Source organism: Pyrus communis, chromosome 9 (genome assembly GCF_041283825.1).
Source record: "Pyrus communis isolate YQ-2024b chromosome 9, ASM4128382v1, whole genome shotgun sequence".
NCBI classification, from domain to species: domain Eukaryota; kingdom Viridiplantae; phylum Streptophyta; class Magnoliopsida; order Rosales; family Rosaceae; genus Pyrus; species Pyrus communis.
The window spans coordinates 9,410,886-9,416,885 of NC_142573.1; positions in this window are offsets into that span (position 1 = coordinate 9,410,886).

The following is a 6,000-nucleotide window of genomic DNA, read 5'->3' on the forward strand; positions in this document are numbered from 1 at the left end:
TCATTCATATTATAAATTACTATGTAAGGATCATCTCTACAAAAAATCACTTTAAAGCAAAGAGCTTTAGGCATTGAACAATATAAAAATAGATAGACGGATTGGACAAAAGCATTTCAAACTGCTTATCTACTTAATACAATTGCTTGACTTGTCGATCCTAATTTTCATTGATTTTTTGCGAAAATAATTTTTATAGGGCTATTTATAATATAACCAACTCTGATCACAAACTCAAAATTTTATAAATAGTCCACCAAGTAATTTGAGGAGGAACTCTTCCATAAGACCTACTTCAATTTTTAGAGTAAAACTCAAATTATAGGTTCTAAACCTCCCCTAACTTACTCCAACCCTTGGGTCAAAAATAAGTTTTATATTTATAAATTCATTGAGTCCAACCGTTAAGATCTAATATGATCAATCCAATGGTAAAGAGAAGATCTAACGGTCAAAATTTAAATCCAACAACTAAAGTAATTAAAAAAATTTATTTCATGTGATTTCATATTCTTTCATAGTATTCAACAAGTTTCATGATCTCAGTTTAATGATTTTTCAATATTTATCGGAATCTAAACTTTTTTAAGTTAAAATATTCATAAAATTAAATTAGAATAGTCTACATAATTTATTATTTTTTCTAAAAGTTACTTTAAAAAAATTATCGTAAATTTATTCTTTAATAATCTCAGGTTAAAATTTTTTAATCCAGAAGAATGAGAGCAAAAAAATTATTTTTAGATTAAAACCTAAATTTTTTGAATAAATTTTTTTTACTTTAACTCAAGAATTGGAAATGCCTAGGAGCCATTATCCAAATAATTAAAGCCAGTTTCAAAGTTGTATACGTGTGCTTTTCTGCACCGTGTGCTTTTTTAGCCCATATAAGCTGATTGTTTAGTTGACACATGCATGATGTTGATCATTGTTTAATATATTTACCTCACCGAATCTAAGAACTGGAACTAGCTTACTAATTACAAATCTGGATAAATGATTACTTGTTAGCTTAAAGTTTATGATGGTGTTATTGGTTTGGTGCATACGTGTAGTGGGTGCAACTTTTGGGGCTGCGCCCCTTGTTTATAAATATTGATTTATTGAGTATTGCCTTCTTATTAATCAACTTTTGATCGATTAAATATATACTAAATATGAAAGTAATGTTAGATAGATTAAAATTTTAAATTAAATTTATAAATTAAATAGTATGTCATTAATAAGAAACAAATATGTTAGTCGATATTTAGTTAATAAATTAATCATCTACAACCACATCATTTAGTTTGTAAATTTAATTTAAAAAATTTTACCTTCTTAACATTATCCTAAATATAAATTGATCCAATTTTTTACAAGACAATGTAAAGCATGCAAACATTTATAAGCCGCTTTTCTGCAATATGAAATAAATTTGATTGATGGTGTAAATTCACAGCCGACAACAAAAAAAAGATTCAATAATATATGGGAAACCTACATTTCTTTCTAGAGGGGATATCTTTGACTAGATAAACGTAAAAGACTATGAACATGAATAATTGATTTTGTTGATTTTTATCATGATGTGTGGAGTAGATAACACAATCTCAAATCTTATTAAGAAACCTTCTCTCTCTCTCTCTCTCTCTCTCTCTCTCTCTCTCTCTCTCTCTCTCTCTCTCTCTCTCTCTCTCTCTCTGTTTCTATGTGTATGTATAAAATAAATATGCAAGTGACCTGAAATCTTGAATTAAGGAATTTTATGTGTGCTTATAAGGAATTAAGGATTATTTTACGTACTATAATTAGTTTCATAGTGAAACTTTAATTTTCTTTATTATATTAGAGCAGGATATATATGCGTCTCAATACCGTACATGTTCACTCAATATATGTTATTTACGTGTTAGGCTTAAATGACATATATAAGACATATTGAGTGTGTGAATCTTAGCCAAGAGAATAAAGGGACCATGCATGTATGTGGAGTTGAGCTACCCTATATATTTTAAATTATTGTTCTGGTGGAACCTCTTTCCGTTCCTATTAGATGTGTTAAGCCGCTTCTCTATTTAACTATTTTGCCCCTGATGATTCTTTGCTCTCAGTGCTAAAAGGAGGTTCGAGAGATAGATATATGCTAGTGTGTCGTTGTTGGATGATGTCAACAGACAGTGAGATGAGGGTTAGTGTGTGTCTATATAGTTTGTGCGAGTAATTAAGTTGTGCCACGAGTGAGGAGGCTGACTCAGTTAAGATTAATTTATATGCCTTGAGTGCTAATGACTTTACATCTTTGTTCGTTGTATGCGCAAGTATAGAAAAATATAAATGAATAAAAACTGGTTTTAATCATCCCATTGATAGAGAGCAAGCGTACAAATCTTTAAATGACGGTAATTAAAAGGCCGAATTCTAACACAAGCTAGGAATGAAATTAAGATATCTTGTTTGAAGAGTGTCATATTATTTATTACTTTTTTTTTTTTTTTTTTTTTTTTTTTGCGAATGAAATTCTATCGCCCTTTCTTCAAGATATAAAAAAAAAAAAAAAAAAAGAAACGTACATTTAAAAATGAAGGGGAATCATGGGAGAAGGCAAGATCAAGCCATCTTAAATTTAGAAGTAAGATTCCTTGAGAAGGATAAATGAATTCAAGGAAGTTTTGGGTAGAGAATAGTCTAGATTGAAAAATCACTTGTCAGCTTGTTGATAGAGTTGAACGTCTTTTTCCTTAGCTCTCCTTTCACTTATATATAGGCCGAAGAAGCTTTTCCGACTTTGCTTGCAAAGAAAAAAGGAAACTGAACCTTTCTTATTTGACAAGCTATGCGCCAGCGTCGAAAAATCGTACATGGGGTTAGTTGGCGGTCGTACGAGGGCACCACAGGCAAATTTTTATCACTTGATGTGAATATTGGCGCATTGAAGAACATCGATATGGAACCGGGTCCTCTTCTGAGTTTAGGAGGCTGAGCCTCCTGAGCAAAGGATCCAGACCGTTGAAATTTGATCCAACGGATACAAACAGGGAACTCCTCTAAAAGTTATAATAATTGCAGCCGTTGGATTAAATTTCAACAACCTGTGTGATTTGCTCAGGAGGCTCAGCCTCCTAAGTTCAGGAGAGGATCCAATTCCCACCGATATTCCTTGGAGCAGTTATGCTCCATGGATCGGGTTTGGACCTATTGTTCATCTTTTGAAATGAAATTCAATGTGCACACTTAAGAGGAAATGATGATAATTTTACCCTAAACAGCTCAAACGACCTCTAACTTCCTTTGTCACAAATCATTGTTTTTATGGTCCAGAACCGAGTGGCGCGTGAAGTTGAGTGGCATGGCTAGGCACACAAAATGCAAAGCCATATATAGGAACTTAATAGTGAGGGGGATCGACTTGAAGTTGATGAGTATTTAGAGTTGCTCTAGACTCTAGGACTTTAAATTTGGAGAATGAACAATTGGTAATTTCAAGGAAATATTTAAACAAGTGAAGAAGGTCCTCAAGTTGGAAGGCTCACCGCTTGGCTAAAAATTTGAGGCCATGCACAGACAACGAGCCCCTTTGTCTCCTGTCTAATTCCCATATCGATTAATTTTCTCACATTATATAATCCAAAGACTCCAAATTCCAAACTCCAACCAACATGAATTTGCCGGCCACAAAGTTCATTTCAATTTGTTCTGTCTGAGCATGCTTCATCAATCCTGCATGTTCTAACTATATGTACATGTATGTGTGCATGTATAAACACAAGACCTAGCTAGCTAAACAATCAGATTATCAATAGTTTAGATTGACAACCGAAAGTCATTATTAGTATACATACGACATGTAGGTTACCCTAAAATACTTATTACAGTATGTAATCATAGTTAGGTTAATGCGAACTCTGAAAGATTAAAACGTCCAAGGGGCGCGGTATGTATCGACCCATCTGTTTGGGTTTCCAGACATGGGACATGAATTAAGTTAAAAGCGGTAGTAGTACACTGTACATATGCAGGTAGATGATGGAGTAGAATTATCTCCCATCTTTTTTTCTCTTCCCCTTCCTTTTCCTTCTATTCGAACGGTTACGGTTAATTCATGTTAACATCTTATATTAATTTTTTATAAAAAGAGAAAAACAATATAGAGAATGTGAGAGAAGAGGATAAAAGAGGATAGAAAGAGGAGGGGACAGAATCCGAGTAGACGATGACATATATATATCTTGTGCAGTGCCAGGTGATCAGTCATCAGTGCATGCAATGCAACTAAGTCAGTGTACTAATTTTCACCTTTTTCGTTTCTGTAATTTTTGTTCGGTCACTTTCGGTCTCACCTTAATGGACGTTTCCTTACCTTCTTTTCTTCATACGTCACAGTCTCTATCTCTCTCCCTAGATCTCTCTTTCTCTCACACACAAATATATATACACATTTATATATTACTCATATATATACACACACAAACACAGACGGAGAGTCTGCTGCTGCAACAGGATCAGCAGCTCATAATTTACTACATATAATAACTCGTTAGTAATTGCTAAACGGATTCTCCATCTCAGATATATTTTTATATGTTTTGATATATCATATATATTGCACTTACAGAAACAAACAACAAAAACCGGGTGTTACCTGTATGCATGCTTAATGCTTGCTTTGGCTATCTAGGGTTTATAATTTGGAGGAACCAGTTCCCTAATATCCAGTTATCCACCATATATAGATTTAAAACTTTTTTTTTCCTATCTAATTAATCAAAATTATAATGCTATAAAAGCTGAGATTTAAATCTTCCTAACGCTCCCAGTTGATTAATTTCTCAAGTTCATTAGAACCACACAATTAAATTATCAACATGTCTGCTTGGTAAGCTGTTTGGGTGAAAGAATAAATGTTCTAAAGCATTTGGGCTATAAACCCCTTGCCTCTCAGTTTAATTAGATTTCAATATATAAGAGGTCCCTTGATGGCTTCATGCTTGACTGCGTAACCAATTGTAAGTTCTCCATTTATATAACTTTTAGATCCAATATTTTCAATTCATGAGCTTTATTTTTTTGCGCAATTTATATTTATTTAATCCTCATGTTTTTGTTTCTCAATTCGCATTCACTTTATTCAATTCAAAAGCTAGCAAAAATGCTCTAAAAAGTGCACCATGAGAAAAGGAGAGTTCGGAAATCACTCTCCCTTCTTTTCCATATACATATTTGGTATCTAATCTCTCATATCCATTAAATAATTAATCATAATAGCAAGAGAACTTAAAACCAATGACATGAGAAAATTTCAAATCTAACTCTAGGTAGCTCATGAAGCCCAAATTAACATAGCCTGCCCACGAAGCTCAAAAGGCCTAAAAAGAAGAGAACTAGCCCAAGCCCGGTCACCCTCAACCAGAAGCGTTCAACTTCATCAGTTTTCCAATTCAAATAAGTTCTCAGGAATTTAAAAATGACGGAAATTGAAATGACGAGATTCTATTTTCTAGAAATTGTAAATTTTCTTGTTTGGTTAACCTAAAAGAACAATGGAATTGAATATAAAATTTGTTATTTTTAAACTCTCAATCATAGAAATTGAGAAATGACACCTATTTACATGGAATTTGAACTTGGGATTTGGATGTCCCAAATTCCAAGTTTTTTTTCCATGCGGAAATTCTAAATTTCTATGCTTATAAATCCAAACAAGAGAATTGGTGCCTGTTAATTTATAAATTCTGACTTTTACCAAAATTCCATGTTTATTTCCCTCATCCAAACATAGTGTTAAGTCTCATAGATAAGTGTTGGAGAATCGAGATAGTGACTTTTGGGTTTGGCCGGAAAGTCCTTATATTTCTCCCAGTCCGTTTTCAGAGCACTATGTGAAAGTAAAGTTCCAATCTTTCCTTGTTTTTCAGATAAACTGTTGCGTCTGTTAGTGTTGCTAAATGCGTGTATTTTAGGAAAACGAAAAGTTTTTAGACAAAAGCCTGAGGAGAAACGATTTTGAGTGGAAAAAATGCT